Here is a 25,148-nt window from a genome sequence, read left to right on the forward strand (position 1 = left end):
ACTAACCATACTTCCAAGTTAAATGACATGAAAAGATCACCAATGGCCATAAAGAACAGCCTTCAAGAACTTAGAGAACATTTGCTTTGATATAGCAACAAGAACTGAAGGACTAAGAAGAGGTAATGATCAAGACCCAAGTTACTGTTACTGAATGATATCAGTTGAGCAATAGTAATGGTGAGACGAAGTTTCCTCTATGCACATAGTAAGGCCAACTTCAAACAAGGAAGTACATAGCCACAGACTTGAAAATCAGCAGTCACAGATATTTAAGTCAATAGAGAAACTATTTTCTAGACCCCCTTTAACCAAAAAGTGTTCTACGAAGAAATTAGAAAAAAGTACCAGATGTGAAACTGTGAAAAATAATTTTTATATAGGCAAATATATGAAATGATCACATTTGTAAAATAAGAGAGCATGCCTCTTTTTAGAGAAATGTCTTTCGAATGAAAAGCTCTGGGTCAGAATTCTAATTTCTCTGTTTACTAGCTGTGGAACCTTAGATCATTTACTTCACTAACCTTAGGATCCTCATTTTTAACTTTAGGATTGTAATAGTCTACCTGTAGATCTATTAAGAGGATGAAATGAAATCAAACATGGAAAAGTTCATGAAAAGCCAGGTACATTTAACAGTTTTTAGTTTCCTTATCTAATTTCATTCATTTATCATCTTCACAGTTTTTGTCATCTCCACATGCCCTCTCTATTATCTACTTAATACTCTTCTTTTAAAGGTTTTCCTATATTTTCCCTTAATAGATTTAGTCTCACCTTAACCATACTACCCACTGAGAGGCTGAATATGAAAACAGATAATGACCAGACTACATATGACAACAGAACACTGACCTCTGTGATCAGCCCCAGTGATCAGCCCCAGAAGCCAAACCACAAGGTCTACAGCAATGAGCCCATAACAGCCAGGACCTGAGCAATGACTACTAGCCCCCCTAATTTTTGCCCCTGCTTCCAACTGAGGAGCAACCAGAGAAAGCTACAGATATGCTCCCCAAACCAATCACATAAGTCGCCCACCTCTAGCTTCTCTATGCCAATAACCTCCAATCAGGGCACACCTAGAAGCCTCCCTGTGTTTAATATAAAGCTTTCCCACTCCCTTGCCTGCCTTGGAATATCAACCAACTGCAAGTGAGAGTGGCTGACCTTGCTGGGCAAGTTCTAAATAGTCTGCTTGTTCTCTTTTAGGGGTAGTCTGTGTTGATTTCTACACCATGAAAGTACAGATCTGACAGGCTAGTCATATTCTTCTAATATATAAAATAAATACTTTGCCAATAAAGTGGTCCCTCCATGTACCACCTAAACTGCTGCACAGCACCTAGGTTATGGCAGGACTGCTGGCCATGGCAGGAGTCTCAGCCAAAAAGACCAACGCTGTGACCTCATAGGGAGATAAACAAGCCGATAAAGAAGAGAAAAATAATAAATAACATAAATAATAAAGAGAAAAGCCTCTTTTTTATTAACAGTTTTGAATCCTGATGGGACTGCCAGAATGCTTTACGCAGGGAGGGAAACCAGACTTAGACCTCTATAATGCTAAGTTAGTGAGTGACCATTTGTCCACAACTTTACAGGTATTAGGCAAGGAATCCCGAGTGGACCTGAGTGTGGAAGGCCACGGGAAAGAAAACAATTGCCAGTCTCATAGCTTTCATGGAAGGCTACTGAAAATGCCTGTGACTCTCACTGCACTAATATTTCAAGATGCAAAGTTTGAGGTCTAAATATTCCCTTAAAGCTATTCAGCAATGTGATGAATGTTAGAACGTTAGGAAATAAGACTGTATTCTGTTCCTTTGCATGTAAGAGAGATCTAGTCACATTAAACTTACAGTTTTTTTTAATTGGTCTAAATGTCCTCCAAGGTAGATTGAGTTTAGCTGTCCTCTGGAATTAGTAAATATGTCTAATATGTTTTTATATAATAACCTCAGACTCTAGTTGGTCTAGAAATTGGCTACACTACTACCTAGTGGTGATTTTAAAGAGCTGTTGTGTAACAGACATCAGTTCATTAAAATAAACAAGAGTTTGTGTACTTTTAAATAAAAACTTCACTCAAGATCTAAAAAATAAGAACTAAATACCAATGAACAAACAACAAGTACCCTCAACAATTATTTGGTAACACATCTACTGTTACGTGTTTTTTCCAACCAATATTGTTATGGTTCTACAAAGAATCCAGCGCACCAGACTGTAGCTAATTATGTATATTCAAGTGATTAGCAAGCACTTGTTGACTCTTTCACACCACCCTCCAAACAGCAGCCTTTGAGAGGAGAATAGACTGCAAATTTATTGAGAGAACACTGTTAATCCTTTGGGGAGAATGTAAACGTAAACAGGACTACTCTGCATCAAGGTGCTTTGACAACAGCAATCATCTGCATAAACACATGCTCAACAACAAACAGGTGTTCTGTTTCACAACTAGCACCCATTTGATGCTTTCAAGTAAGCATTATGCACAAACTGTCAGAAGTACTTTGAAACCAGCTGCAATCACTATAATTAGCTGCTTTCCTAGACTTTGTTTCCTTTTACCTGTTCAGTACTACGCAATGCCGACTCACGTACTCTAAGTAAAATGACCATTTTAGGGCTTTCACTCTTACGGTAAAGAAAGAGGACATACCAGAGTCAATTTAAGCTAATTTAACTAGAACTCTCTGCAAAACAGCCCAGTCAAAACTACTAAAGGCAAAACTCAAAACTTTTGTTTTAAAACACACATTAATGACACAAAATACAGCTTTTTAAAAGCTATTTAAACTTTTGACTCAAAAGAGACCCAAATTATTGTAGTATTGATTCTATTTGAAGGGGAAAGGAGGAAATAGTCTACAAGTTTGTCAATTAAAGGCTAAGTAAAATGTTATTTACTCAAATGGAATACTATATAGTAGTTAAAAGGCATGACCTACCAAAGCTATAACTACAGCTATACCTACATTGCATGGATACAGCACAAACACACAACACTTCCTGGGCCATTACAAGGTACTGAATATAATCTCCTGTGCTATACAGGAGCTCCTCCTTGTTTATCTATTTTATATATAATAGTAGCTGCAAATCCCAAATATGAAAAGGAATATATACATATGTATAAATGAATGACTATGTTGTACGCCAGGCATTAACACAAGATTGTAAACTGACTATACTTCAATAAAGAAAAACACAATACTAAGTGAAAAAAAGAAAATTTCAGAATGCTAAGAAGTAAAAGCTAACCATCACTAAAAATATGCAGTAACCAAATCAGTATCTATATAACTAAAAACATAAGTCTAAAGTTAGGATCTTCAAATATATTAATACAAAGCTCAAAACCCACAGAAGTCAAATATGGCAGAACTTCCCAAGAGGAAAACTCTGGCTGGGCTGATCCTCCTAAAATCCAATACAGCAATAGGTACACCATGAAGTCCGTGAGGACGGAGACTATTTCCAGTACCTACTAGCCAGCACTTCCAGTAAACAGTACCTGACTGAACAAGAATTCATGAATTAATGAGTGAGTACATAAATAAAGTTCACATAAATGTTTTAGAAAAGTGAGCTATGGAAAAGTAGATCATACAATTGTTATTTTAAAAATATTTGTTAAAATATCATTTTAGTAAGATATTTAAAACTTTAACAGGCTAATCATACTGAAAATAATTAGTAATATTATTGTACAGCCAGAAAAATATTTTGTTCTAGTTCCCATCATAACAGTTTTCTTCATTATCAGACACTACCACAGCACATCCAGAAACAAACTTCAGCACCTAAGTAGCTAAGTCTTCCTATCACCACCATTTTCAAAGTCATCATTGTCATTGTCATCACTGACATTATTACTAGTTTTTCCAGCTATTTCCATCCTTTTTAATTAGACTCAGCTGCAGAAGTAAATGCATGTTGACACAATCATATGTGGAAAACAAAATCTAAATTCAATAAAAGGGTCACACTTCAGAAGTACCGGGAGGGAGAAGAAAAAAATGATGGGTATCTGAGATGGTGCCATGGGAAAATAAGTAAAACGGAAGGATGACTTTGAGGTTGAAAACGAATGATTCAAATGTCATCAAAAAATGAAATTACCTCTTTTTGCTAGTGCTAAATGCAAAATAGTTCTAAGTAAATATTTAAGTATAATGGTAATTTGGGGGGATAAATTTAGCTTTGATTATATTTAGTCCAACCTCTCTGTTACATACTTATTTTTAAAATGCATATCTATAAACATGAGAAAATATAAATAGTGAAAGCTTGAGATGAGTTTAAAAAGCGTGCTCTTTGTAGTCGATACCTAAGTTCAAATCCTGGCTCTCCAATATCAATGTATCTTAAATAAAGTTAATCTCTCTGAAGCTCTATTTTCTTCACTATAAAGATGGACAATAATAATGCTTTCCATATAAAGTTATTGTAAGACTTAAGTTATGTAACATACATATAAAGTAATCAGCATGGTACCTGACACATACTGTATCAAGTGATCGATAAATGTTAGGTATTAGAATCACTAACCATTATCAGCTATAATAATAATCAACATTCAAGTTCTAAAAAACTGAGGTCAAGGGGGGAAAAGTCTCAAATGGCTAGGCTTGATGCCCATTGTTAATGAAATTCTCTAGGAAAAAAAAATACTAAAGAAGGCTGAACAAAGCATAGTCCTGAAGAAAATGAAAAGCAAGAATTAGGAAGAAAACATATCTATAGATAAAGTTTAAAAGTCAAGAAAACACCAGCTGTACAGCAGTCTTGGTCTTAAAGAAATCTCAAAGGGAAAACAAAACAAGAATGGAGAACACAGTAATAGGAGAATCTTAAGGAAGTCAGGAACCTTTGAAAGTACTAAGTACTAAGATAAAGAAATGGAAGCCTAACTACAAAATGAGAAAAGTCAAGGCATATGCCAATCTAAAACAAAACAGAGAGAGGTACAAAGATGTGATCAAGACTCATCTACTTTAAAAACCTCAAAGTCCATCCTAATCTATTCAGACAAATGTTACCCATATTTTTCTATTTTCTTTCCAACTCCCTGATGCATAGCACCTATGTAACTGGAACTTTGTGGGTACTTAAAAATGTTTGCTGAATAAATGAACTGTGGCACACTTAAATAGCACATGTAATATATTATCTGCATACAGAGTGGTTCATTCTCACCAGTCCCTTTCCTCACAAGACTACCCAGCCCTACAGATCTACTTTCACTTGCAGAAAGGTGCCAGATTCCACTCTGTCACACTTTTGTTGGTCCCCTTCCAGTAACCTGATTCTCCTCACACTGTAACAGGTAACTTTTCCTTTAAGTCTCAGCTTTACCTTCACAACCTCTAGAAAGCCTTTCTTGACTCTGTTGTGTACAAGATGTATGAGCTTGCACAAGCCACTTCACATCATTTACCAAAGTGTGGATTCCATTATATTTAGCTAAGGAGGACGAAAAGCAGAAAGAGAAAAATAAAAATGAAGAAAGAAGTAGAAGGCAAAAGGAAAAGTGGACACTCAAGGCAGGGACGAACAGAGTAACAGACAAGACAAAGGGTAGATTTCCTTAATAAGACATTAGTAAAACAAAACTGAACTCCTGTTTTAAGAATGTCAATACTTTCCTCCTGAACCTACAAAGACTTAAAACAAAACAATTAGAGTCTACTAGGGAAAGTTACTGGGTGTCAATCATGAGAATAATATTTTGCTATAAATCAAACAAATAAAATCAAGAGTCAAGAAGATATCTCATCCTAATGTGGGAATTAAATTCACACATAAAAAAACTGATCCATGCTAAGTAGGACACAGTTGTAAATTATGAAAAGATTCCAAACTACTGTATTACTTTGGTCTCTTCATACAAATTAGCTGTTCACTTAAAAACAATACAGAGTAGCATTCTGACCAGAGATTAAGATAAACTAATAAACTCAAATTGCACCAACTACATCTATAGCCCAGAGAAGTTAAAACAGAAGAAAGCAACAATGAATAGACTCTTCACCAAAAAAGAAATGTTTGTTTTTGCAGGTTAGCTCCACCATTTTTTTCACATTTGCATCCTAATAGTTCTACTTGGTCTCCCCATTATGCAACAGTTCTTTACAATAAAGCCAGCTTCCCTGACGACTGGGTTCCTTTGCCAGAGTGGCTTTGTCTAAATCCTAAAGCTGTGCTTGGCTTTGCACTGAGCCCAGTGGCTGCCTGTGACCTGAATGCCAATGAACAGCACAGACCCCGTTGTCTAACAAGCCAGAGACTAAAAGGTCTCTTTGGGGTCAACAAACTGTCTCGACTACTTTCATAAGCTTAAGAGACTGGAAAATGAAGCTAGAAATGCATCCAATTTCTTAGGAGGACAACAGGAAAAAGTATTAAACGTTTAACATTCATCAGATACTTTAGGTCTTCAACTTTAAAGAGGGGTCTAGTAAACCTTCACATGTAAATAAAGTGTTTATTCTTTTAAAAGGTGCTAAGCTTAATCTTAAAACATGTAAATAAATTTCAATTATCCTATTAAATTGGAAGGTGTCTAGAGAATTTATATACTCAAAATTATATAAAAACCTTGTGCCCCACTTCCCACTAGGTAACTGATGGAAGAAGATTAATAGCAAGTATATAAAGATGATAAACCATTACATTGTAACATTTGGTCTCCAGCTACAACCTAAGAAATGCAAGATTACATAACTCTAAAGAACCAATTCCTAGGTAATACCAAGTAAACAGCAAACACTAAAGAATTTCAATAATAGAAACAGAAAAATACTGTTTTAAAACTACAGTTTTATTTAAACTATCAATGAAAAATAATATTTATTGTTTTTTGTTGGTTTGTTTAATTTGCTATTCCGGTACTACTATGCATTTCCTTATACTTTAGTGCTTGGAGGGTCCCTTTTTCTCCTTATAACTAGCTTGTCACCTCTCTTATTTAATCCAATGCCAAATCTTATCTATTTTACCTACTGGACAGCTCTCAAATTTATCAACCTTACCCTGTGCCACAGTCCTAACTCACATGATCATGTCTCATCTGCATTCTTCCAAGGGCCTCCTAACTGATCTCTAGCCAAAGCAATCCAACAGATACATAATGCAAGCTGCATATGCAATTTTAAATTTTCTAAAACCACATTTTAAATAGTAAAAAGAAACAGGTAACAATATTTTAAATAATATATTTAAGTTAAATGTATTTAAATAATGTATTTATATATAACCAAATATATCTAAGATATTGTCATTTTAATAAGTAATCAGTAAAAACACTGAGACATTTCACATTCCTTTTTTTCCAAAGTATGAGCTAAAAACCCAGTACTTGTTTTACACCTACAGCACAACTCTTCAGATGCTGTATTTTTAACAGCTTAAGTGAAATATAATCCTACCAAAACAATAAACAATCCTTTAACAAAAGTTAAAGGAAAAATGTTTTTATCATTTTTGTTTTTAATTAAAATTATATAAGATTTAAAATCCAGTTCCACAGTCATACAAGCCACATTTCCAGTGTTCAACAGGCACCAGTGGCTCATGGCTACAGTGCTGGGAAGTGCAGCAATAGGGTTTCAATCTTTGTCTCTTCTGATCCAGACCCAACATGTTCAAAACTGCAACTTTTAAGATCTTATGTCTTAAAAGTCCTTTGATCACTTCTCAGTGATCTTTGGACAAAACCCAGCTCTTACAGAGGCCCTGCAACATTGGATTCCTCTTCCTTAACCAGCTTCATCTATCTCCACTTTCCCCTGTTCCTGTTCCAGTCAAATAATGCTTCTTCCAGGGAACATGCCAAACTCTGTCCCTTTTGGCCCATGCTGTTAGTTCTACTGAACACTCTTTTTTCTTCCCCATCCCTGTCAACTGGCCACCTCCATCTCATCCTTCAGTTTTCCACTTAGTGATCACTTTCCTCAGATTCCTCCCTGTTACAAGACACAAACCCTATGGGGCCAGGAACCATGTCGCTCTTGTTCACTGTTGTATCCCTAGCATTTATCAAAATGCCTGGTACTCTGTAGGCATTCAATAAACAAGAATCAATCAACAGAGCAATCTGAGCTATCTTAGAGCATGCCCACGTGTCAGCACATGTGGCAGGAAGTTAAGGGTCCTCCTGTAAGCTCACTAACGTGGTTTTGCTATCACTAGCCAGAAATAGACGGACCACAAGGAACTATGCCAAAATCAACACAGAAACATCAAAACTCTCAAAGTTAGAATATTCAGTAAGTAACGCTTTGTGTCTAACAGATTCTTGAGTGTCCACTGGAAGGGCAGTACACCTGAAGACGAGAGGAAAACTTTGCCCCCACTTCCTCTAAGGGAAGCTCTTTATTATAATTCCAGGCTTCTTTCTCTCCCTTTACTTACTCTAATTCTGGTGAGACAAGGTTATCTGGTGGATAAACAGTAGGGGAAAAAATCTTAGTATGCAAAGTTAAGCTCAGCCCTTTTTCTTCCTTTTGAAGTTAGTCTGCTGCCTTTGTTCCTATCTGTAGGTGATCAACTAACTACACAAGGCCTGCAGTTTGTTTTTCTAAATAAAGTTTTACTAGAACACAGCCATGTCCATTAGTTTAGTACTGTCTGTGGCTGCTTTCCTGTACTATGCACTAAATCAGAGTTGAGCAGCTACAGTTGTGACAGAAACCACATGACCTGCAAAGATATTTTCTATCTGGCCCTTTAAAAAAAAAAAAAAAAAGACCCATGCTCTAAGGCATTGTCTTATTTGTACTGTCTGAAATGTACTGGGGAAAGTCTGTCTAATTCTGTAATTCAGCCAGCAAGCCATTTGGCTCTTAAACATTAAGACCTCCAATTTAACCTTCATCAGTATATTGTGGTCTCCATCTTTACTCTTCATTTTATGTCTAATATTGTATAGAAGGCCAAATAGGAAAGATTAATTATTTATACTGTGCCCTCTAAAACTTCTAAAACTTCATCTATATATATTTTCTAGGCATATTTATCAAGATCAAATATGAAATTTGAGGGAAGGGGTCTTAGTCAAGTACTTGATCAAGCTATGAAATACCTGGAAATCTGTTTTTTAAAGGAAATGTTGGCCTGCATCTGGGAAATTTGTGTTAGGCCTTTTGTTTTATAAAAACTTATACCTGTATTTTCTGTAAAATGTTTGTTGGTCTTTAGACATTATTGATTTTTGTTTCCTTGAATGTTTTTCTTTCTTTCAAAACAAATCAGTATTACACAAAAAGCAATACTAGATCCTATGATCCAGCCGTCCCACTTCTAGCTATATACCTAACAAAAATGTGTACGTAGCACACCAAAAGACAGAGAGCCAAAAAAGAAAATATAATCCAAATATCCAACAATGGAACAGATAAATAAATTATAATGTAGTCATACAATGGAAACATCATATAGCAACAGGCATGAAAGAACTACTGTTATACACAACATGGGTGAATCTAACAAAGATGATGAAGAAATGAAGCCACATGATTCCATATTCAAAAGCAGTCAAAACTAATCTATGGTGTAGAAGCCATCCTGTTAGCTTGGTGGAGGATAGTGACTGGAGGCGGTACGAGGTGAAAGCTTAGAACGTACTGGTAATATCTGGTGTTTTTTATGGGTGCTAGTTACCATGGTGTGCTCACTTTGTAAAAATTCATAGAGGAGTATTCTTATTCCTATTCTTTGACTTTTCTGTATGCATCTCACTACCTTAAGAAAATCTTTACCTTATAAAATTATTACTGGTAAAAGAAACAGAATCTCTTGATTTACTATATTTTAACACCATCATCTATTCCAATACTCCTTACAGTGCTCAGTGGTAATTTTTGAAATGGCTATTCTTGTCTCCATATGGGGATCTCATTTACGATAGCTATACTTATTAGTCCTTATTAAAATATATGTTTATTAATTCTCAAAAAATGTTTCTTTCATAAATAAAGGGGAAGTTTTGAAATTTCTTCTAATGATCTTGTTAAAGATCTCAGTTCTAAAACAGAAGCATGGGGTATATCTATATAATAAAGTGAAATATGACACCAAAAACATTAATTTTAAAATATCATACCACACTAAAACATGTAGGGATTTTCGAGATGATTTACGTCAGTCTCTCTCATTTTACAAAAAAAGGTAAAGTAATTTGCCCAAGGTCAGAAAAATAGGTGGCAATAGATCACATTAGTACTCAGCTCTCCAGAATGAGAGTTTATTACTCTTACCTCTGGACTATTCTCCTGTCCATCTGATGGAGGTTTCACTACTTCTAGGGATTTCCTAGAAGATGCCTTTGAGGTTGGATTTAGTAAATTCAAGACATATAATAATTTTATAAAATGAGCATCTGCAGTACTAGTAGTACTCATCTTAAAAATACCTTTCAAAACACAATGCATGAAACTTATTACAGTAATCACTTCACAATATATAAATATCAAATCATTATGCTATATTTGAAATTAATATAGTGTGATATGTATCAATTTTATCTCAATTAAAAAATGCATTAGGTAGACCTTTAACAATTAATTTAGGAAAATCTGCATTGACTCTGGAACATAATTTTAATACATGTATCAACAAACTGCAAAAACACAAATTCCTAATGCAGAACCAAGGTTGAAAAGATCTTTCACAAACAATTTTTCACTTTACTTTGTTTCTATTTCCCTAGTTCAACACTGATTTTACTAAATTCAAATATAGGTAGTACTTTGTACTACAACATGTTTCTCTGTATTTTTTTCAGTAGTTCAACACCCATCTCTAACTTTGCCTAGCCATGTCTTTTTAGGTCTTCTCAATTGTGGCTGTGTTAAATATTTTCATAATATCTAAGTCATATCCTATTGAATTATTCATTTAAAATATATTCCATATTTATATTTCAATGAGCTAAATATGATTCATCTTGAGTGACATTTTTTCTCTAAATGATACTAATACAAAGGCTTATTTGGGCAAATAGGATAAAGCTAGTTAAAGTAAAGCAAAAAACTTTAGAGACAATATCTTGTCAACCAGTTTCTCAGGGAGTGAAATCATTAACTGCCATTTTCTTGGGTTATCTGTACCCTTATTTTTTCAACAGACAACATAATAAAGAAGTGAAGAAACTTCAAAGTTTAATAACTAGGCCATATTCAGAACTGCAGATTAAATATCTGATTCCCAGTCTATCTCAAACCAACACTTTACTGAGAAAAGGAGTCCCATAACCTTTGGATATTTACTGCTGTTACTTTTTTAATTTAAGAAATGAGTTTAAGACAGTAAGGCATCAGAAAAGACATAGGAAATGAGAAGGAGAGAGAGAAGAGAAAGAAAGGCAAAAAGATCTTTCCTTTGAAAATCCCCGGTAAACTTCATGAATATGTTTATAATGGAAAAGAATTATCAGGAACAGACGAAGATGGCATCAGAAATTCTGAGCCCTGCATTTTTCCCACTGGAGAATTCTTACTGTCTTGAAGAACATGAACATGGGTGGGGTGGGGGCACCAGGACAGGGAAAGAACAACTGTTAAACTGCCAAACTGAGCTTACAAACAATCATCAAAATGGGTTTTGGGAGCCCACTAGCTGCAAAGTTTCTGTATTAGGCTCTGATTCCACTGGGAGGACGGGAGCCCTTAAACAATGATGTCCAAAGTTTGTACACACCTAGGAAGCTATTTCAAGCAAACAAAAATCGACCCTTGTTCCTAATGGAGGTTAAGGCCTTTAGGGATTAAAGATAGAGTGTAGATGGTCATTATCTAAATAAACTTATTATTCCCAGCACAACAAAGGAATATATTCCTAAAAAGTGTAACATTTTCTCTATAAAGCTCCAAATGAAGAGATGAACACACTTCCTGTACACCACTAAAAATATCATAAAGTTTCATTTTGAAAATAATATGGCAAAGTGAATTTAAGAATAAAAAAGTAAGTATAGTTTCCCGAGGAATTTCATTGATGGAGCATTACTGCGTCATAGCTGAATGCTTTTTTTTTTTTTTTACCATAGAGGCTATAATTCATAATGATAAGTTCAACGTAATTTTGAGAAAGCAAAATTATGATGCAACTGCTGGGAAGTTTCTACTGACCTCCTCTCCTGCTTTACCATTCTACCCAGTACACCTCAGTAAATTCAATGGTCATGTTCACTTATCCAAAAAGCAAAATAAAATTTTTTCAAGAAACATGAAGAGATTAAAAGAAGATATCTTCAATTAATAGACAAAAATATTACTGGCAACATCTGGTCTAAGAACCAAAGTAAAAGTAAGTCTTTTTCCAGTCAAGAGAAAGTCTTATGTAAAATTCTCAAAGCAAGTTGCAGTTGTGTCTTCTGCTTGTTTCCAGTTATTCTAAATAATGTATTTGTTTCCTTCTTTGCAGCTTACCAAGTCTGTGCCACAAGTTCTGTTTTTGGCCCCTTGATGCAAAGAGCTTTCCTGATTAATACCTGCTTTTATATAGATTATAATGATGTTAGCAAACAGGTACCTTTTCAAATGAAAGCATTAATATTACATTAGGAAGCACAACAGAAAACTATCTTAAAATATAAACTGACTTTGTCCATAAACACAATAAAAGTCAAAAGGTAAATTTAAAACAGCATAGTTAAGACACAGCATAGATGCTTTGCAAACATGGCTAAAAATTATTCAAGATCATAATGGATCACATGCTAACTAAGGGTCAGCAATGAAATGACGCATGTAAAAAGCACTGGGATGTATGGTTAGACATACCACATGCAGAAAATGTTTAACTCTACGCTTTTTCTACTATAATGGTCTTCTAGTTGTTTATATTGAGATCCAATGGTTCTAACAATCTCTCCGAGTCTAATGAAGGAAAAATTAACATAAATGGAAACATAAAAACATAAACAGATTTTATAAAATATAAAGTGTGCCTGTGTATCGTTTACATATGTGTTTCTGGGGAAGTCAGCATGGTTTTCTGTTTGTCGGTTTGTCTTTTTTTGCATACTTGATTAATGTTTATATTACAGAGCTGTCCACAATCGTTCAAAGGTTTTGAACTAAGTTGGTAAACCTTGTGGGTAGGTAGGAAGTCTGACAACCTTTCTAAACGTGACTCCTTTATTTTAACATGAAGATAAAGAAGCAAAACTATACTTGGTGATCCTATCTGGTTGGGATAGAAAATAACACTGAGATTAACAAGAGCTGGATAGATACTGTGTGCTTCCTTAGAGCTGAGAACAGAAAAGTCTCATCAAGCAAAACTTCACACTCAGAGATATGGTGTAGACATGCACAATCTTGACCACTTAGAAAAAAGCAGCTTTGTTAGTGCTTATAAAAACTCATTTATTCCCTATAAAACCAGAACCAATCTAGCAGACAAACAAGTAAAACAGTATTAAGGAAGGAAAATAACTGCACAAACTTTGAGGTAGAACTTCAGAAAAATTTTAAGTTCACTAGAGAAATACTACTATTTAGTGCAACTACCACTGTAAAAATAAATCAATAATACAACGACAGTATTAATCAGACACACTTTTCAGTTTGTTTTTGTTCTAAAAAGGAGGTATTCTCTCAATGTAGTTGTACAAGATACCTGTATATTAAAAAATCAATCTGCATAAACTCATAAGGATTGCCTGTTTATTTAAGTCTGATTTTCAAAGCCCTTATCTTGAGGAATGTCAAGGTTAGCCTTGCCATATGAATCAGAGTGACATCTAGTGGCAGTCTGCTGAACAATACTTATTTGGTACTCCCATTTCTTGTAAGAAATAAGAAACTACAAAGAACAGTGCCCAGCAAATAGTGGGCACTCAAATACTGCTGCAGGAATAAACTACTCTACCTTTATTATTTTAAGCTAATATTCCAATTTCCCTACTCCCACTGCACTTCCAATCCTTCCTTTTCCTTAACCATTTCTAGTCCTTCATTCTCTTCTCAGTTTCCCTGTCTGCAAGCTCCCTTCTACCCTCACTCGTCTGATTCTCTATGGAATCCTTGGTCAGTCTGTATTTTTCTCATCTACTTTGCTTTCATTACACACACTTTATCAATCTCCACCCTAGGTATACTATCCGATCTATTTTCTGTGTAATTGTTCTGGTATATTAAATTATGAAACTAAGCCAAAGCCTGTAATTCATGTAACCCTGGGAAATTATTTAACTCACCTCTAGTTGACTTAATCATCTATCAATCTGACTTGACAGATGATCATTTACCAAAAGCAGACATCTTCTGTACCTTATTCAAACCTCTCTCCTCCATACACCATCTCTCTCATTCTATAAAAATCTTACTTCTTAGAAGACGTGGAAACTTCTGAATATAAATAATATCAACTTTCTAATTCTCCATTTGAAACAGTCTCTTTATTTGGAATACTTCCTATTTCAAAGGAGGAAATATACATCCTCCATTTCAAGGGCTACCCTTGCTCGTGTCCCATTTTCGTTGTTATCTGTAAAATTTCGTTATGTCTATGATTGTATCTCTCTTGAATCTTCAGAATTTCCCTCTGCATTCTCTGGCCCTATAATCTATGAACATGCTCACCCCAAACAAACATCATCTTTGACCTACTGCAATGTTTTCTTTCCCTTTATCAAAAAATGACTCAAAAGAATGATCTATAGTGACTTTCTGCATTTCCTCAATATCCGTCACTCTTCAGCTCCTTGCAATTTGCTTATCATCATTATTCTATTGAAACTGATCTCTAGAACATCACAATGAGGCCATCAATGACCTCTTTTCAGGTCTCATTCTTCTTAAATCCTTACATGATGTTGTGATAACTGCTCTCATTTGGCTTCTACAGTACAGCAATCTTTTTATTCTCTATCTCTTTCATAACTCCTTCCCTGACTACTTCTTCTCGTAATGCCTAAATACAATATGACTTCCTATATACTTCAATATAAAGAGGCCAAAGTATTGTTTCTAAGAATCCAGTGGTTCAGTTAGTAAGTGGAAATTAATTTGCCTATGATCTTAGCTGAAATTTACATTTTGCTAATCTGCCTCCTTCCCTCAAGATACTGCTTTAAAGCCACTTTATTAAAACTTTCCTCAATTATTTCCAGTCTGTCTCTAATAAACCAAATTTTACATTATATTAATATATATTTTATGTCATCCTTAGATGAGTCCCAAGTCTTTTCAATTTCATCATGTTTACTTGCAACTACTATATGCAACCCCACCCCACCCTCCTCCTTCTTCCCTCTCTCTCTCCGTCTTTGTCTCTGTCTGCCTACCTTGTACGTGTGCGTGCACGCGCGCTCTCTCCCTCTCTCTCTCTTATACACACACACACACACACACACACACACACACACACACAGAGTACTTTACAAAGATAGCAAGCTCAATGCCCTTGTCTTCCAACTGGGGTTATTTCTAAACATACTACTCTTTATATATGCAGTTCTTAGTAAACACTGTTGATTTAGGCTGTGTAATACTTGAATAACTAGTCAGTTTACTGCTAAGAAACAATAGAATCATACTTAAAATTATTTTTTAAAAAAGAAAACTGACTTCCTTTGTTTTAGTTACTGGTATTCACACTGTTACGTTATAAATCCATATAGGAAAGGAGATAATGTTTTGGAAAAAAAGATTAATTCCGAGCTATCTGATCCAATTTACTTGTGAAATTGCTCTATAATATGTTGCAACTTGGATTTACATGAAAGCAGACACACTTTTTTTTTAATGTTTGTCAAAGAAAGACTACTAAAAGGAAGAAACTTCTAGAAAATTATCACTACAGAATCATGCAGAACAACACATTTTAAGTATCTATGCAACTTCTATAATGTGAAGACATCTGCCACAAGACAAGTTTTGGTATGTACAAAGACCCATTCACGTGACAGACTTTTTAAAGTGTACCCAAGGCAATGATAAGTAAGTTGAACTTTTCTACCAAATGCTTGACTTCGGATTTAAGTATCAAGAAAATTTAAATGAGAAAAACTCTAAGAAATGTAATTATATCTAAATTTCATGTATACAATATACTATCATTTCCCCCTTTTTTGGAAGAAGTGCCATATTCATCTTTTAAAATGATAAAAGTTTTTGTTTTTGTTTTGTTGTTTTGTTTTCATCCTAGTCTAATCAAAAGAAAGACAGGATATTCTGCTATGTGCCCATGTTCTAAAGGGCTTTGGCAAATCTAGTCCACTGTTGAAGGGAGAGGTGTTTTGATCTGAGAGGTACAGGGACGCTGACAAATGCAAAATGGAGAAGATATATGTATTTATTGCAGAATGAAATTTTGTCTACAGGAATAGGCTTGAGATACACATGCAAGAACTGAAACAGCACCCAGTCCACAGAGAAGGAAAAGGGTTTGAGGGACACAGAAAAGTAGGACCCAGACAGATAGTAAGGGCTAAGCTCCTAGGTACCCAGGGAGTATCAGGAGGTTGGACAGTCTCTAGGAATTTCATCCCTGGGGTCTGAAACTGCCTAAGCCGGTCTACCGTTCACGTTGATATTCCATCCAACCCAAACTCCATGGGCTCCAGGGAAAGGTGAGAGAGCTCACCAAGAGAAGCCTGGCTGGCTGATCACAGCCGGCTGCTGGGCCAGGCCTACCTCTGTGTACGGAGTCTGCAACAGTGCTTGCTGGACAGCCTCTGTTTTATTATTTAACATCACTACAAGTTTCCTTACTTTTAGTACAAAACCAGAAGTCACCAAATGAGAGAACATTTTCAACTAAGAAAAAAAAATTCTACTCAATACTCGAAGGTATAAAGAAAGTGATATTTATCCAGTATCAAGCACATAAGCACCTGCAAAGTGTATCTAGTAAAGTGACATGGTATAGCATTTCAAATAGTTCTGAAATACTGAATCAATCATAGTGACCATGACCATTGTCTTATGAATAGCTTTGATTCTGAGGTGAACGTTCTTTGTATTTGATATTAATTCAGCTTTTTTGTGGTTGATGCTATAAATATTGCAAAAATTATGTACTGCCCATGTTCACTGCCTAAATCTCACATAATAATATGTTTGTTAAATTAATTTTCCCTAAAATAGATAAAACAATTATTCCTTATTAAGGATTAATTACTTGCCAAATTTAATTTCCTAAAAAACCTCATTTCAATTATACACAAGTATTAGATTAGCTGTTTTCAATTTTTTATTTTTTCAAACTCAATAGACTTTAAACTTTTAAATGACAGAAATATTTTGCAGGTAACCCCCTGGTTTCTAAGTGGTCTCAACTCTAAGTTCACTGGTAGCTTTTGGGTACTCTGGATGCTTTGTAGCAGAGAACACTACTATAAATAGTTGTTGAAGTTGAGAATGTAGTCACAAAGGTCTATTTAACTTGGTTAAATAGTACTAATCGGTACCAGCTAAGCCAGCCTTAAATCAAGGTCCTTGGAATGGAAGGGTGGGGAAGAGGAAGTGAAAGTTTTTAGCCCTCTTGCCAGGAACAGAATTGGCAGTAAACAAATACTTGATATGGGCAAGCGTACCTTCGGCATAATTCCTGCCTCCTTTTCCAATACATACTTTCCTCCCACATCCTGCTCATTTCTATCAGTTTCAAATTTCCATGCTTCTTCCATCATATTGTACCATCTTTATCTGCCTTATCTTCCCCAAATGCTCCATATTTCAAAGTTTATGATCTTCCCAATATCTGATCTCAGCAAGGCAACAAAAAGAATGCAAACAGATTCAAAGAAATAAGTGAAAAGACATGCCTAAACCTTTTAAAAGGTAATTTAAAATTTTAAATACTCTGGCAACTAACAAAGTTATAATTTACAGGGCCTTAAGTAGAATAAGAAATTAAAATGTACACAATGTTTAATAAAGAAAATTGGGGGATATTAAGTTGGTATAAGAATGATCCTAGGAAATCCGCTGTTTACAAGAGATTTATAGATACTTATTTGGTTTAAGAAAAAATTTTCTTCTAGTATATATACTTGATAGTTACATAATATTGTTCTTTTATAACCCAATATTGATACTATCAAAGTTGGTATAGAAAGAAACAGTTTCTTCCAGAAGAGGCAACCATTTCATCATTACATTCCTCATCAGACTCTCCAGTAGTTCTCTACTGTCTGCTACAATCAAGTTCAAACTCTTCAACAGATTAGGGAGTTACCTAGCAGAGCGTAAGAACTGAATAGTAACAAATGAGTCACGTTAGAACCTCAAGAACTAAGCTGAAGACTTGGAATCCCACCTTTCTCCATGAAGCCTTCTATAAAGTCAAAATGAAGAAATAACAATGAACCACCTCTTGTACTAATAATGTGACAAAGTTAAGCACTTAATTGATACATTGCCTTGAATTATTCTCTATGTATTTCACATATTGGTCTTTTTCCCTTAGTAGATTATGGAAACTCGGAAGTAGATTATGGAAGTTCTTATGTAGGATTTGTCTCATTCTACCTGTTGCTCCAACTTGGTTATTAATAACATACCCTTATATACTCTTAAAAGCCTCCTGTTTTGTAGATATATTATATAGTCAGCCTACATTTGAAGTAAAAGACCATGTCTTAAATTTCTTTCCTTACATCAAGTACCAAATATATAATCAATAAAAACTTTTATCAGTTTGACTAAACTCCAAATTCAGTATATTTTCTTGATTACAGTCTCACGGCTCTCTGTACTTCACTTAATTAGCATTTATCACAGTTGATAATTATATATATAATTGAATATATACAAATATTTATATTTATTATATATATATATATATATACATATATTTGAATGATTAGCTGTTTAATATCTGTGTCTACACTTGATTTTAAGTTCTGTAATCAGCAACACTCAACCAGGAGTGATGATTCTGCTCCCTGCCCCTGGTGGACATTTGGCAGTGTCTGGAGACATTTTTGGTTATTGTCAGGTGCAGAGAGTAGGGAAGGGTAGACGCTGGCTGCTGGTATCTAGTGGGTAGAATCCAGGGATGCTGCTAAGCATCTTACAATACATAATACAGCCTCCTACAACAAAGAAGAATTATCTGCTCCATGAGGGCTGAGGTTGAGAAACTATTCAATGAGGGCAAAAACCTTGCCTATTTTGACTTACAATCTTCCCAGAAAAAGTGTTTGATGTGTATAAGACAGTCAATAAATACTTACCAAATTAATGAATAAATGCATCACTCAAGACCCTTTACTAATTCTTCTCATACTGGCTCCTTCTTGGTCCTTGCCTGCCTTTTGTCACATCTGCAAACCCACATGAGAGACTAGAAATTAAAGGTTAAAGTATAAGTAAATCTTTGAAATGTTCCAATTACTAATATATTGATAGATTAGCTGGCAAAAGCGCTAAAAATAGTTTTTATTAACTAAATATTATGTTCTCCATGTTATTAAAATTATTAAATTATAAAAAAATTTCTCAGGATTCTCCAAACCATTTTCTTACGAAGTACAGTATAATTTTATTATAACAAGTTTTGCTGTAGGTTAGCCATTAGGTTAAGTTCAAGATATAACAAACAATGTTCATAAAGACCAGAATAAAAGTCTTAATCTTATCAAAGATAGTTACTAACACACTAAAACAAGCCCTTATTATAAAACAATTTCACCTAAAAACACACAGCATGAGGCTACAGAACTCCATAGTATGCGTTAAAATGTGAAGGCACTTTTACTCTTCCTTCAGTCATTAGGCACAACCAAAGGAGTTAAGAATCTGCAGACACTGAATAAGAGGATAAAACAAAACTGAACACCTCCTAAGAGGATACAACAAAAACACAGCAACACTTCTGTGATACTGCTGCCAAAAATGTACAACCTGAATCTAATCATGAAGAAATATCAGACAACCAGAAATAGAGGGATGTTGTACAGAATAATTAGCATGTAATCTTCAAAATCATCAAGGTCATAGAAGTAAAGACTGTGGAACCATTCCAGATTAAAAGAGAGACCTCCTAACAACCAAACACAAGACCCCATAGTAGAATTTTTCAATAAAAGACATTATTGGGTGAAGTGCCAAAATCTGCATGGGGCCTGAGGATTGGATGGTAGTGACTGATATATCAATATTAATTTCTTAACTTAATAATTATACTCTTCTCATGCTGGAGCATGTCCTTATTTGTAAGAAAAATTCATCAAAGTATTCTGGGGTAATGGAGCATCTCACACTCCAATGGGTCAGAAAAAAAGGCTCTGAGTTATTCTTTCAACTTTTCTGTAAGTTTGAAATTAGTTCAAAATATAAATAAAAATAAATAAAATATGAAGGTTTCTACATTTGTATTCCCTCTTTGGATTCTGATACAGATTTATCTATAAGTAAAGCTCTTTATTAAATAGGTTCTAGTAATAAATTTCATTCATTATACACTCAACAAATATTGAGTGCCCAGTTTAGGACAGGCACTGGGAACACAGTAGGAAAAAGTGGACAAAAATCACTGTTTTCATGAAATTTTTATTTTGATGGGGGAGAAATCAGTGTATACCATGCTAAATACTGGTAAGTCTATGGACTAAAACACAAAACAGGAGGGAATATAAAGAGTTTGGAGGGGGTGGGGAAGCTAAAATTTTAGAGAAGGTAACCAACGATAGATGTCATTGAAAAAGTAAATTTTAAGGAAAATTGAAAAAAGTATGAGGAAGTTAGAGGTAGATATTGGGAGGGTCGGGGGAGAGCTTTCTTGACATAGAGAATAGCAAGACTTTGAGATGAGAACATGCCTCACATGTTCCAGGAACACAAAAAACTTGGAATGGTTAGAGCATGAAGAGCGGAGGCACAAGGGAGGGACTAGCAGGAATACGGTCCAAGAGGTAATGAGGAGCTCGGGATCATCTAGAGCCTTGAAGATCCCAGAAGGGACTCTGGCTTTTACTCTGAGTGAGATGGGAAGTCACAGGAGGTTTCTGAGCAGAGAAGCCACATCATGTGACTTAAGTTTCAATAGGATCTCTGGAGTTACTGCTAAAAATAGAGTAAGGACAAAGACAGTTTTGATAAGAGGGTAACATTAATCAAATTTAACTTCTTCACAATAGCCAGTCACATATTATAGAATACAATAAAAAAACCTAAGTGAAAGCTAAATTAAGAAGTCAATTACATACCATATCTTTCCAAAATAGTACGAAGGCTCAAGATTTACTTTACAAATTTTTTTTAAAGAAAAAGAAAACAATAAAAAATTCAAAAGCTTGTTCCAACTTTCAGGTTTCATTATTTTTTAAATCAGTTTATTTCTGATATTACTAATCTGAAGGCCACGTCTTAGTAAATATAAGAAATATACCTAACAGAACATTTATTCAATCTTATAACAACTATAGCAAATGCTGCAACTATGAAAGAATTTTTTCAAAAAAAAAATATGAACATATTTTAAAGAATATAGTTATATATATATAAATATATATATATATACACACACACACACACATTTAAGAAATACAACAAGTATTTCATTGTTAAAGCCAAAATGCATAGAATTTTGATTCCTTAATCTTGGAATCTTTCTTGTTACCTGACCTAATCCAAATCCAACATCTCATAAGAAATTATGACACTAAGATAGTTTCTAAAAGTCAAAATAACGTTTTTCTTAGTATACTTGGTAATTATAAATGAATAAAGTATCTACAGTTCCCCCCAAGTTTCTGAAGAATAAGTTTAATATCTTCATAGTAATTCTGAGTTTGAGATGCTTTGGCACTTATTTAGTAACTAAATTAAGTGAAATGGATAGATTTTAAATATATTTATTAAAATTAATCTTTCATTCCTAAAGATATTTAATAAAACATTTATTCTCAGGCTAGATTGCTGATCATCTGTTCTTAAAATTTTTCATGTCAACAGAAAATACTTAAATAAAATGATAAACAATGACCTTACTATACCTAACTTTAATTGCCAACTATGAAACTCCTTTTGTGATGATGTGATCAAGCTAACACACCATTTCACAGAAACGAAGTATTTAGAGAAGGAAAGACAGTATCAAAATTATCTTTTTATCTGACTTAAGTATAATCAATGATCGCACCCTCTACAGATGGCTATGAAAACATCCAAAAAAATAAAAAATAAAAAGTTTCTATGTGACAGAGTGCACCATGCTCCACAAAATGGACTGTTTTCCCAACTATAAAGACTCAACATACTTTCTTTCAAAACCTTCGTTTCAATCACAAGTCCCTTCAAGACTTATCAAGTAATTTTAGAAAATAAGATATGTGAATGGTTAAAACACGGACCTTAGCACATCTGGCAATACAGATTACGCAAGGCAAAGTAAAGATTGTTGACATTGTATTTAAAATGTAAATCTCACCTTCCAATATCATTCACCCACTGTTCCAGAAACATTTCTAGAATCAACCATAGCCTTCAGGATTAGGGCCAAGTTTTATAGTGAATTTTCATATTGGCTTATAGATTTGTTATCTGTCATTTACTTTATGACATAAAGACAGACTTATCTGAATAAAAAATATTTTAGCAACTTATAAAAGCAAAAAATGCTATTTCTAAGTATAATTACTCAACTATGAAATCAAATCAAATATCAAGTTTTCCAACTGAATGAAAAATCATCTTTCCATTCTTATTAAATATTGCCTACTAGCTACATAGTTATATGGATTACTTTAATGAAGAAAAATGATGCAATTTTATGTTTACTTTATTATTGTTGGTAATTAATAAACAAGTTAAATATTTAAACCATCATTTTACTCTACTGAAACTCTCATAAGCTTTAAAAAGTAAACAGGCTATTCACTAAGATTTTCTTTCTGGAGAATCTAATCACTGTAACAATCTTACCAATTAAATTATGTCAAATTTATAGCCCCAGAATAAATCTCTAAAGTCATTTTTTCAAAGTGGTATGCTATATTCCAGAAAATTCTGCTATATTTAAAACTCAGTACTGACAGATAAATAGGAAATAATCCAAATTTTACAAATTTTATTAAATGTGTGAGAGTTACTGCCTTACTGTGAATCACTTGAAAGTTCACCTTTATTATTTAACTTTAGGCTTAAGTTCAGAGCCACCTGGATCAAAATGATCCAGCAGTCCTTAATGGGTATTTGTCTTTGTCACCATGAGCTAAAAAAGCACCATCAACTGACAATGAAAATTCTGCAGCACATTCAGAATAAGGAGGAACTCACAGAACAGATGTCCATACCAAAATCTTTGTAGGATACTCAAATTTAAATGAAAGCAATTGTGGTGATATAAAAAAAAGGTTTAGTAAATCAATTTGGGAGGCTTCTAGACATGTTAGATACTCCCAAATGCATTTGGTAATTCTTTAGGTAAGAAGATTAAAAAATACAGTAATATTCCGAATAGTTTCTAGATTAGAAACCAAAGAAGTGTTACATTTATATCCTTGATAATTCTAGAATTTACACATCATCTTTCCTTTAAGGTTTAAAATTATATTCCCTTTCAGTTTATTTCATTTTAGACACAAATACTAATTTTGCTTTAATAGAGAACTCAGAAAAGCATAGTCTTCACATTTAGTTTTCACTTCATCAGCCTCATCAGAAGAACACTGAGACTAAGGGGAGTGAGCGTGAACACCCCTGGGGGCCGGCTCTGCAGCACGGCCGAAGCATGTTTACCCTGAACTGATTTCTTGTGCATATTTGTGAATGACAGAAAACTTCAGATTTATACACTAGATTACAGTCATATAAATGTTGGTAAAAATTCAACTTAAAAAAATGAAAACAAACTGTAAGTCACTACTTAAATTGCCTCTATTGTAAAATCCTTAACTCAAAATTTCCTCTACCAAGGTGCTAGATACTATTTTAATAACAGAATTAATTCCTTTTTTAATCTGTTGTCATAATCAAGCAGCGTTCAGAAAGTTAAGATTGGAAGGAAGGAAATCAGTCAAAATGCAAATAGTGAATCTTTATGAGAGAAAAATACAGCTAAATTTTAAAAATATGTATCTATAAATGCTGTTTATCAAAGGTAATCACATAATATTTTAAGGGGTCTTCATTCAGAGGTAATCTGAGTTAAACAAGGTTTACTAAATGTAAAGTTAAACAATACTGAGAAAATAATGCCCCATACATTGGATTTATTTAATGATAAGTATAACACATGGGTATGCTGAGGGAAAAAATGGCTGTATTTTCAAGAAAATTTTTTAGTAAATTTATGCCAGTTTAGTATAGAGCAATGTGTTCATATCAAAATTTTAAATATCAATTGTTAAATCCTCGGTACTGACCTCTAGAAAACAAAATTAGTTTAAAAATACACCGTAACAAAGAATGATAATAAAAGAAAAACACCAAAAAGAGTCTATATTTAACTGGCTGCTCAATCATTAGAAAGGTGTCCCATAACTACCATATGTTACTCAAATATGTTATCACACCTACAATTTCATCATATGTCTCCCAAGAAATTAATTAGCTCTAACTTTTTCAACTTTGACAAAAACGTCTGCATCAGTCAGATTACTAGCTGTTGCAAACATTTCAAAATTCAAAGCTTTCTTCAGCTTATATTTAACCTTTTAATTACTATTAATCATTCAGCAACATTTAGAACAACATTCATTAGACAGATGTCTAATTCTAGCATTTCAAATAATGTAAAGTCATTTACACATGTATTTACTTTTGGTGTACATTTGCTTAGTAATTTTTAAAAATAAAATTAATCTAAGGTCTAAAACTATTTACTGATACACTTCACAGCAGTGTTTAGCTTAAAGGAGAAACCTTACATTTTCATTTTCCCTAAGAATCTAAAAAGTCTAAGAAGTTGAGAAAATATAATTTGTGGCAATAAATTTAATAATTATAAAACTTATATAATTCCAAAAAAAAGAAACCTAATAGGACATGTTAATTTTTAAAAGATTTTAAGCTATCAGCAGTAAAAGAAACAAAATTGACTAAGAGAATTTTCATAAATATTCCTCATTGAATTTTTTAAAAAGAGAAAAAAACTATTCCTACTGATTTTAAAATCAGTCAGCTCAGGCTATCCTCAACCATGTAAACCAACTTTCATCCCCACCATTTTATTCA

The 25,148-nt window shown here is 33.9% G+C and overlaps 1 protein-coding gene across 12 annotated transcripts in view; it reads right to left on the reverse strand.

The window, feature by feature from the left end:
* Positions 1-25,148, reverse strand: part of AKT3 (AKT serine/threonine kinase 3) — a 209,477-nt gene that overhangs the window by 137,997 nt on the left and 46,332 nt on the right. For 6 of the 12 annotated variants that reach the window (XM_072948589.1, XM_072948595.1, XM_072948592.1 and 3 more), the window contains one exon: positions 19,205-19,314. The exons of 5 other annotated variants lie outside the window; for them this stretch is intronic. The gene's annotated coding sequence lies outside the window, so the exon portion shown is untranslated. The remainder of the gene's footprint in view (positions 1-19,204; positions 19,315-25,148) is intronic. One more of the 12 variants, XM_072948593.1, reaches the window with a different exon arrangement.

The sequence above is a fragment of the Vicugna pacos genome, chromosome 23 (genome assembly GCF_048564905.1).
Source record: "Vicugna pacos chromosome 23, VicPac4, whole genome shotgun sequence".
Taxonomy (NCBI): domain Eukaryota; kingdom Metazoa; phylum Chordata; class Mammalia; order Artiodactyla; family Camelidae; genus Vicugna; species Vicugna pacos.